Genomic DNA, 11,506 nt, shown 5'->3' with positions numbered 1-11,506 from the left:
ATTTTTTCCTTTATTCTTGAGGTCTTTAAGCATCACTCTAGTATTTTGTAGTGTTTCTATGGTAAGGTATATTTAAATTTTACTTGACTAAAATTGTAGTTTTGGTTTTGACTCAATAATTTCACAGCAATATCACTAACTAGAGAATAAATAAAATTTTGCTCCAGGTCATGAGTCCTAATCTTTCTTTTTTTCCCTATGGTACCTGAATTGAAAGCCTGCTCAACAATAAGGACCCAAATCTGTTTCTATTTGAAGACTCTGGGGAAACCCCCATTGCTTTGAATGAGATCTGGATAAGGTCTTAAATATGCCAGAAAGATGATCTTTTCTAGTACCAATATATCCAGCCCCAAAAGCGATGGCAAACTAAAACAACAACAACATAATAAATAATAATAATGAAAGATCTAGGAACTTTCCCTTCACCCTGCTTGCCACATACCATTTGTAAACTGGAAGCTCTTCCAATTAGGAATCATATCTTCATATGTGTTTGTGCAGCACCTACTGCAATATGATTTTATTCCATTTGCGGCCTCTGGGCACTATTGCAATATCAATATTGAATTATACACAAAAAAACTACAATAAAATGATGCTGTTTAGATTGTAAAGTCAAAAATTAGGATATATCAGATTTACAGTTAACCTTAATTTGGCCTCGTTGTGCATTTAACTGGGCACTGAATGGGGCAGAGATTCTGCTAAATAAATAGTATTAGATAATGTAATAAAAGATTCGAATGCATAAATACAAAGGGGCTGAATTAAGATTTCACAGGCAACCAAAAATCTGGCATTTCTGAACTTCTGAGTGCTTGGCTTTGCAATCTTAATCATGTTCTTTTTAACATAATTGGGTTTTGTTTGTTTAAATGAAATTCATAGGATTTCTAAAGGGAAAAAAGGAACAAATTCTAGAATGTACCACTGTAAAAACTGCCTAGCATGCATCAGAGTTGGAAGCCTGAACTCTCAGCATCCCAAGGGTGGCTGACAACTTTGCTCCTCGGGCACGATGGAACGCTCAACAGTGAAAGAGACAGAACCTTCTCCAGGTGTGGTGAGAGAGTGTAGAATGAGCCCCTCCCGCGAACTAGGGACTATCACAAACCTCACCACTTACTGGTCCAAGTGCAAGGCGCATTTCTTTGACCTTGCCTTCTCTAATATAAACACACAGCAACAGCTATACAAATTTTATTAAAGCTAATGTTAAAAGGTATATAATACACAGGTTAAGAAGAGTGTCTGTGCATCTGGGTATAGTGCTTAGATTATCCACAAATACAAAGTTTGTTTTTGAAGTCATAAGATACATATAGTGCATAATCAGCAATAACCCAAATTAAGGTAAATAAATGTAACAGTACAGTTTAGATATTAGAATCTGAATACTCAGGTACATCACTCATGAAGAGTTATACAGAGGGTTGGTTATAGAAGGCAAATATAGGAATGGGTGTAGATTGTCCTTTAGTAAATGAGCATTTAGGTTAGATTGTCCATTTGGAAAATACAATCCATGAGGAAAGTACTTCAGTTACTTTCCCCACTGCGCTTCTCATTGGCTCTCCAGCTCATCCCTCCTGTTATTGCCAATGTCCGGTGATGTGTTCTATTTAGATGTCCCTCAACCACCTGATGGCTCTATTAAACAAAAAAACAAACCAAACAAAAAAGATCCTCCACACCACATGCTTCTCCTTCTAGGGAGAGGACTAGAGAACGAGCAACATGTGACAAATGTGTAGCCATGTTGCTTAATGCACTACTGGAAGGCACTCAGATACAGACAGTCCTCGGACTTATGACACAATTGGCTCCTGAAAATTTCATCATAAGTCAAAATGTCGTAACTTGTAACTGCAATCCACTCCATTGCGAGACCAAGCATCGTAAAGTCAAAACCAATTGTCGTAAGTCGAATCAGGGTGTTAATTCAGAAGCATCATAAGTCGAACATTGTAACGTCAAGGACTGCCTGTACTATGGTGACGCATTTGATATAAAACCCTATCTAGAAATGAATAGAGAAATCTTGTCCTGACTCTCTCTCGTCTCTCCCTCTGGGAGACTCCTGCCCAATGTGGCGCACATGGGAGGCGGCTTCTGGCACAGCCATCCATTGGGTATTGCGAACCGGGGCAACCGCCCTGGGCCCCACACTTTAGGGGATCCCAGACTCCGGGGCTAGAGCAGCCACCGGCAGCCCCTCTACCAGAACCTCCCCTTCTCCACAGCACCTCCTGCCTGCCGGCGGCCCCACCAATCAGCGCCTCCCCCTCCTGCTCAGCACCTAGTGCAGATCAGATGTTTCACAGTGTCAAGAGGCGCTGTGGGGGGGAGGGGAGAGGAGTGAGGGTGCAATGCGCTTGGGGGAGGGGTTGGAACTGGGCAGGGAAGAGGTGGGGCAGGGATGGGACCTTGGGGGAAGGGGTGAAGTGAGGGCAGGGCCTGGATGGAGACAGGGGGGAGCACCCCCTGGCAGATTAGAAACTCAGTGCCTATGTCCTGGGCCCTGCACCTCCTAGGGTGACCCTAGCTGCTGGGAACATGTATTGGATCTGGGAGTTTTTTTTCTTAATGTAATGAAATATCTTTATATACTTGGTTCTTGGTCCTCCAATTCTTGACCCTTATTCATGTGAGCAGTTCCACTGAAGTCAACTCAAGTGAATAAGGATTTGCAGGATTAGGCCTTTAAAATCTCCACTCAATGGTCCCTAATCAGCAATCCATCTTTATTCAGCAAAGTATTAAGCACATGCTTAAATTTAGGCAGGAGATTAATTTCCAGTGACTTCAAAAAAGCTAAGGACATGCATAAATGTGCTGAACTGGGGTCAAAATTCTTGAAGACATTTTTCTTTGTTCGTCTTTTCTTTTAAGGAGAGCAAAGAAATAATAACCTATTTTTTAAAAAATATCATGGATCTTTTAAAATAATGGGTTAGCTGTTGAAAATTGTAATTTCTGGCTATGGACACTGGTGACGTTAGCTGGATTATGTATTACAAGTTTCAAACAAGGAAAGTCTTCCATTTTTGTCTGTGACTGGGGAAATAAAAAATTGCAATAGTGTGTGAAAGTGTCATAACAGCTTTTCACAGTTCAGACACATTAAATTACCAGCAATCAATACACTTAGAAAAGCTTAAAAGATATTTATTAGGAAAGAATAAAGAGACTGGTCTAGTTTGTACTTGGACTGTGCGAATAGTTTACACAATACCACAGAACCCTTAACAACTGCATAGGTTGCAGCTTAGGAGGAGAAAAAAGGCCTGAACTAACAGATTCCACTCACTTCACAAGGAATTTTGCCTAAGTAACGACGACACAATGGAGCCTGTAGAAAGTAGGTTACAACATACCTGGGGTAGCATTTGTGGATATAAACAAATACAAGCATAGGGCACAGGTGAAGAATATTAAAGCCAATAAGAGGGACAAGCTCTTTAGCACGTTACAGACCAACTGTTGCTATTTCCCCCCTGTATCATTAAAAACGAAAGGCTGTGTTTTAGTCTGTACGTGTTCTGCAGTGCTTGTATTTTACACACTGATGTTCTGGAGCCCAGCTTCACTTTCTAAGATGACAAATAATGGCTCCTGTGGTGACATGAAGGTTGTCTGCTGTGTGATGGGGTGGTGACTCGTTTCTAGTATTTTTAACAGGTTTTGTTTTCTTATTCTAGCTGGAGATGCACAGCACTAAAGTCAACGAAAGCTAATACAGTAAATGGAAACTGCTGTCAGTATGAACCAAATTAGTCAATCCTTTTAGCACAAGTGAATTTCAGATAGCAGCTCAAGCATGACCACTATGATCACAGCCTAGTGTTTATGTATACACAGGAACAATGAAGTGGCCTGGCAATTACTGGAAATACATTCCTCAAGCTTTCAGGCTATGCCAAGCTTAAAATTGTGGTCAGCTCATGTGGGAGAAACTAGATCAACTTGGATTTCGTTGCAGCAATTGTAATTAAATTGTATGTTTTGCTTTTCTATAAAACTCCCAGTACTAAATGTACAGCAGCTTAAACTACTGTGGCATATATTACACTGTATGGGCTGGAATCTCACAGGTATATGGTTATACCTTCTTTTCCTGTCTCAGTAACCTTTCATGCACCATAGACCTATTGCATCATTATCTCTACTCTGCCATTCTGAAAATATTATAGGGACTGATCCAAAACCCACTGAAGGCAATGGAAAGACTCCTGTAGACTTCAATGGGCTTTGGTTTATGCCTATAACTAGCAACGGGAAAAACTCAGAATGTTTAGGATGAAATCCTAGCCCTAGTGAAGTCAATGGGAGTTTTGCTTATTTACTTCAATGGGACTAGAATTTCACCCATGGAGTTTGAATTCAGCTCACACAGACATCCAAAAGTTTGTTACTTACACAATCTATCCACCACTCTGAAGTCTGCAGAATTAGGGTGGAAATCTGAAGACAATAGGTTCATTTCTGGTTTTGGAACTTCTACTCCCAGTCTTTGCAAGAAATACCATTAGAGCAGCTGCTCTCATTCTCATGGTATTTCAAATAATTCATCCAGGTCAAAAAAATATATAATAGTTTTAAATGTCCCTTACTTGTGTGCTGATAGCAGTATCTCACCTGATAAAGAAGAGAGAACTTTCAAATCTACTTACTGTTTCTTAATTAATGGAAACGCAAAATTTGCCATAACAATGGTGGAGGGAGCATGCAATGGTCAGGCAGTAGCTCCTGGAGGCTTCACGTCTCCTGACGCACTCATTAACCTGCAGAGCAATGGGACTCAGTACAACTGAAAAAATCACCAGTGGAATCCAGACATCCCCCTCTCATGAGGTCACTAGCACTGATGGCCCCTTTTTTTTTGTAAGACCCCAACTCCTCCCCAGTCAGGATGGACTTGTGGTTAAGACCACTGGGGACTAGGCAGTTCTGGGTTCTATTCTCAACTCTGACATTGACTTCTGGGGCTAGTCACTTTACCAGAGCTAGTTGGAAAATGGGTTATTTTCCCAAAGAAACATTTCAATGTCATCAAAATTTTCCAATCCAGATTTCAACGTTTCACTTCATAACAAAGTACGGTTTTGGTTTTCAGATTTTTTTTCATTTATATCTTTTTTTTTTTTTAAGAAAACTTAGAAAATTCTGTGGAAAGCAGACATTTTTAGCAAAAATAAATAAATAAATCATTTGGTTGAAAATCTAATTTTCTATAAAAAAAAATTTCCACAGAAAATTTTCAACCGACACTTAACTGTTCTGTGCCTTGGTTTCCCCATCTGTAAAATGGAGATAATTAGACTTCCTTACAATTCAATGGCATAGTGAGGATAAAAATACATTAATGGTTGTGGGACACATACTATAGTGATGAGCACCATAGAAAGACCTTTAAATAAAATTATGCTGCCCCTGTACAGATGTGATGGAGGTAAAGAACTCCTCACACACACAATCTCAATCCCCATCTTCCAACTCATCCTTGCTGAAATGGCCACTTACATTTTGCACTTTACTCAGTTTGGACAATGCAAATAGACCAGTCAATGTCATTTTTGTTTAGAGTTCATTTCACTTTCTAGTTCTCATGCATTATCACAATGCTATGGTATTTAGGGTGGAAACACTGAAGGGGATGTGTAAATCTAAATAAAATGTATTTTTATTGAGAGCTTTTATTTTAGAAATGTATTAAAACATTTCTATTATTCTACTGGGTTTTGTAAAATACATATGTAGTTTTGCAAATATTTCATATAATAAGTGAAAAATTATACACAAACCCTACATTTTGAATCTGGAGCATGGACAGTGTTGTTCTATGCACATCCAACTTTTGTGTGTATGCAGAAAAATGGGGCAAAAATTACCGGCAATTTCAGAACTTCATTTCCCTTCAGCTTAAAAAGCTTTGGGGTGTATGAAGGACTGAGGTTGCGATGTTTTCTGAACCAGTTTATATATTCCTATTAATAAAATAACCTAACCTATCAAGTAGTATTCACATTGTTTTCAAAAAGTTTGGGGGATTTTTAGTAGGAGGAAGGAAATTATATTTCAGAAATTGACTCCTCCGGTGTTCTACAATTTTTCTCCTAGATCAGAACAGATAAAACATATTTTCACTGAAGCTGCTTCCCCCCAGCAGCCTTTTCTTGCAGAAATTTGTTCTTAGGCGCTTCCTGTCAGTGCTCCCCATCATTTCTCCAAAGTTTGCATTTTTTAATGTATATAAATTTTTCTGTCCATGGCAATAAATATCACGTCTGTCATCCACAGCTATCAATATGTCGCAGAGACTGCTTTTCCATCTCATGCGGTTGTGATGAGCTTTCAAATTTGGCTCCAAGCATTCAACCCTTCTTGGCTCAAGAGCGAAGTAAATCTGCAATAGCCATTAACTCTTACTTTAACCATATCTGAGATCCTGAATATTGTACTGTAGCCTCTTAGCTCACTAGTGCTCAAAGCACTTCAAATGCCATGATGTTAATATTAAATCAAAATGGTATATACTGAATATTCCAGGTGTAATTATCAAAACCCTTTCCAAGGGTCTATACAATAATTTCACAGATGTAACATGTTGATGAAATTACAGTAAGCAACCACGAGAAAGGACCATATATGGTACTATTAGAAACTACTGCTAGTTCTAAATCCTTAAGATTGATGATAGGGTTCAAATTCTTCTTTTGTGCCAGAACATAGTTCCTTTCCCCACGTTGATTCCCTTCTTCCATTGTTTTTCTATGCACTATTATTGCATATCATTTCTCTCATTTTAATCTTTTTAATCCTCCCAGAACTTACATTCCTTTATAACGTAAAGTAGACATTGCTACATATAGTCATTTCTTTATATACAACCGCTATTAAGAGAAACTTGGGTTGTATGGTTAAGCATGCAAAAATCAGAAAATAAAAAAGTTAAGATTGTGTGGACAGAGAAGAGAGACAGAGAAAGACTATAATCACATGCTATTTCTCAAATATTACAATATTTATAAAAAAATTCTACACCTTAGATACATGTGCAGCATTTTATTATTCTGTTTATTCTAGAGCCTATTAAAATAACTTTTATGGAAAGCATACAGCAAAACAAACATACTACAGATGAAGTATAGCAGCAAAGAAATAATGAAAAGTTGCCTGCATAACTGCATACAGCCCAACAAATTGTTTGCAACAAATAATTTATTCTTCACATTTGACCTTTCTCTGCTTGCAGATGTTCATAAACAAGATAACAAAAATATTCAATATGTGAAATTATTTGTGGATTTCTTCATAAAGGATGATAAAGTTTATGAATAGTATGAAGAGTTCATTGCAAGTATTCTATATTCAGAATTCACACTCATGGTTATTTACATCAGTCACATGGTACTGTTTCTGCTCCTTGTTTGGATGACTTATTGTATGTAACTGCAAAGGGTGGATCATGCACACTTCTACTATGGGGCACAGTTATTACCACCACTGTTAGTCCCTTTAAAGTTCCATTACTATGCCTGATTGTAGGGTTGGACCCTAACTCTTTAAGAATTAAGAATATTACAACTGGTGACTAACTGAGCATTTGATCTTAAAATTCACTTTTCATAAATATACAGTGGCATTTTTTCCACTCTTTACTCCACGCTAGGTCACATCCTCCATAATAATATGGTTGAAAAAATATTAATCTGGAAATGTAAAAAAAATCTTTTTGTATTTCATACGATAAATATGCCCGCAAATAGGAGAGATTGTTAACTGTTTTCAGACCTTTGTATTCTGCACTTAGTGACACTCAAATCTTGGCCAGAAAAATCCCTTTTTAATCCACACAAGGTAACTTCTGCTATTTTATTAAATGTTATTGAATGCTGTCTCTGGTAAATGTGGTACAAAAAGCTAATATTTATACTGTATTGGACCAACAATAGTAATAAAAGAAACTAAGTTCATGTTGTGGCAAATATTTGCATTGAGATAAGGAAAGATCTTTCTTAGGAAGAGTTGTAGCTGACGGATGTCACACATAGGTACCTTCTGCTGGCTAGCTGCATGTACTGTTAATGAGTACACATATGACCTTGAAAATCCTAGTGAGAAAGCAGAGAGCCAATCCCACTGGGCTGCTATGGTTCTCATCAGCTGTTTTTTTTGTTTCCTATCTGAATAATTCATCATAAAGTGCAAGTACAGTTTTGTAGCAATTCTTTAGCCCAGCTGGCGTGTCTGGAAAAACATTTGTAACTTGAAACCTTGTAGACACTTATATTAGGGTGACTTATTCGTATGTCTGTTGAATTCAAGAGTTGGACACATGGGACTGAATACTGCAAGGTACTCCCTATCCTCAACTCTCATTTACTTCACGGGGGAGTTGAGCATATGAGAACTTTGGGGGATCATGTCCATAAAGTCAACTTCATCCCTGCTATATTGAAGAGCAGCCGATCACTCTTCTTCTTTACCTATCAGGAGAAGCTGTTTTCAGAGGTCTGCCCTATATTCACCAGGTCACTTTGGAATTAAACAGAGTCAAATTGCTCTAAGTACAAGAGCTCCCTAAACTAATGTCATTCTGTTCTTTGCAGAGAATCTTGTAGGTCTTTGAATTCCACTATATATGTAGCCTGCAACTCAGACAGAGTTTTAGGCTTAAGTCTCCAGGCAAGCTTTAGTCAACACCACTTCAAATCAAGACAGAGTGAAATCATGAATACTCTCCATCATGCGTGTCTCTGCTGAACAGTTTGGTACAGCCCGATTCCCCGTGACAATGGAGTTAAGGGAATGAAACATGTTGTTTGGAAACAGGAAAAAGCTGTCAGCAGTAACCACTGTCAATACTCATGCTGGGCTAAGCTCAGAACTGTTGCTTGTCATTTATTATTTATTTACTTTACAAAAAAATGTATTTGGGATAAAGTGCTTCCATATACAAGCAATAATGGCACTCCAATAAGCCAGTGATGAATCCAATCCTAGTTCTAGGTTTGTTTTCTTTTTCATCATCTACATAAATACATTAGAGAAAACATTCATCTGTCTACACTTTATATGGTGTGAAGCGGACCCAGAAGCATTTTGCAAAAGCAGTCACAGAAAAATTGGCTGGGGAGGAGAAAAGGAAAGCCATTAAAGATGTTTAAAAGTCTGCACGCAAGCTGCAAGAGTGAAAGACTGCAAGAGAAGGAACAAAACAAAACAAAAAAACTTGCTGAGCATTTTTAAAGGCACTGCCATTCCAGCCGCAAGCTCAAAGTATTTATCAGCGACTGCAACACACAACAAAGTAGCAAGGACAGCTGCAGCAAAATGTGAGAAAACAATCATAACAACAGATGGAGATGACAAATTAATAGATGATAAAGGTCCTTAACTCAAATATTCAGTGCATTGGTTTGCCTGGGAAAGTTGGGTTTCGGGATTTTATTTATTTATTTTAATTGTAGGCTGCCTGTTTAGCAGCAGGAAAAGGTCAGCTTGTCCAGACAGATCTGTTTAAGTTCATCAGTGGCTGTTTGTCACTAAGATTTTGCTTTCATTTCTGTCCATTATGAGAGTATGTCATTTGTGGCCGGCAAATCTTCCCAAGGTGTTTTTGATATCATCGATCCCCTTATTTTGACGTATAAAGTACATTTCTCAGCAAGTCTGCCAGATGGATATTGTCACAGAACAAAATAAATATGCTCTGTAGTAAGATGAGGCCCTGAAATATAAATTCTTGTGTCAGAGGCCTAGTCTGAGGCCTGAAACCTGAACCAAAGTACTTCCAGGCACTGCTAAGCAAAAGCTGGGCTGTGAGCCAGAGGCAGGCCCGGCTCACAGAATTTGGCGAGAAGAAGGTTGTTAGAAGCAGGTGCTTAACATATAAGTGCTAATAAGAGGAACTTATGCCAAGATGGCACCTGGACAGCCCGATACAAGGACACTCCATAGACATAACAAGGAACAGGCAGGTGCATCTTAAAGACAGGACAGCATGATGGATAGATCTGTATGTCTGGAACAGCATGATCAAAGGGGAGACAGCACTCTAATGAGCCAAAAGGCTGTACCTCAATACGTCAGAAGGGATGAGTAATTTGTCCTGTAACTGTATAAAAGTAGGTCCCGGAGTGCGTATCTTTGGCCACCCTAGGGGGCAGTGGAAAGTCCCACCACTGACTGAGCTGTGTCCATTGCCAGGGGGCACATATTCGTAGCATGTCCTGTAGAGTCTATAGGAAACTATTACTGTGCTTCTGTCACGGAGTATTGGAGGACTCAGGGCCCTGCACCCCCGGCTTCCTGTGATTCACCATGACTCTCAGCCAGCCAGTAAAGCAGAAGGTTTATTTGGATGACAGGAATACAGTCCAAGACAGGTCTTGCAGGCACAGACAACAGGGCCCCCATCAGTTAGGTCCAGCTTGGGGTCCCAGGGCATCCCAGCCCACCCCCCTTTGGGGGGGTCAGAGCCATCTCTGCCTCCCAGCCATCTCTCCAGCCTGCTTCCAGCACTCTGCCTTCAGCGACCCCTCCCACAGCCTTTGTTCAGTTTCCCGGGCCCCGGAGTCACCTGGCCTCCAACCCCTTCCTGGGTTCTCATGTTACAAGCTCAGGTATGTTCCCTCGGGCAGACTCCCATCCCCCGATGCAGACCATCCTAGCCACACTCGCCTGTCAGCATTCACACACCCCAGCAAGAACAGTCCCAGTTCGTCACAGCTTCGTTTGACAATAAACCTGGCTCGGGTTCCTTCGTACCTTACTAGAGTCTGTGGTCATTGGGGGTTCTCTCGGGGTCTGCTGTGTCAGCTATCTGTGCAGAGCTGGGGCAGCACACAGAGGGAACACACGAACGCAGCCGACTGTTATCATCAACGAACAAGAGCAGAGCACCACACCAGTAGCTACTGACAACATGCTCCTGTTTTTGTCTGATGATAGTCATAGTACTCCAAAGCTCAGAATGCTGTGCTCAAGTTCTCATGGTCACTCTTGATAATGATTCCACAAACTAGGGATGACAACTCATTTGGCCAAGTTTAGATCCCATTCATAAAAGTTTAATGAAACCCCAAAGTTTTTTTTTTTCTTCTCTCTCTTCAATTTACTAAAAACTCTGACAAAAACACAGAACATCATCAGGTTCTTCCATCCCTCATGTTGTTAGTCATTTGGGGCCTACTCCTGCATTCCTCGCAGACCTCAAATTCCCACCAGCATCAATGGAAATGTGGGTGATGCAAAGAATACGGGTGAAAAAAGAGAAAATGTGTGTGAGAGAGAGATTATATTCAGAATCCATGCTGGTATGGTGCAAAGGGCTCAGCAGCATGAATTTGGGATGGCAATATCCCTCATGAGGGACAAAGCCACGATGAGTAGGGCTGGCCATCCCAAAGAAGTGTCAATACAATCTTTATACCATGTTACACTATTGTGCTAGTCTGTATATACCTCATACCTTACAGAAAAACAATTTTAGAAATGC

This window comes from Malaclemys terrapin, chromosome 2, assembly GCF_027887155.1.
Source record: "Malaclemys terrapin pileata isolate rMalTer1 chromosome 2, rMalTer1.hap1, whole genome shotgun sequence".
Taxonomy (NCBI): Eukaryota; Metazoa; Chordata; order Testudines; family Emydidae; genus Malaclemys; species Malaclemys terrapin.
The sequence above is the reverse complement of the archived record's forward strand: the minus strand, read 5'-3'. Positions refer to the sequence as shown.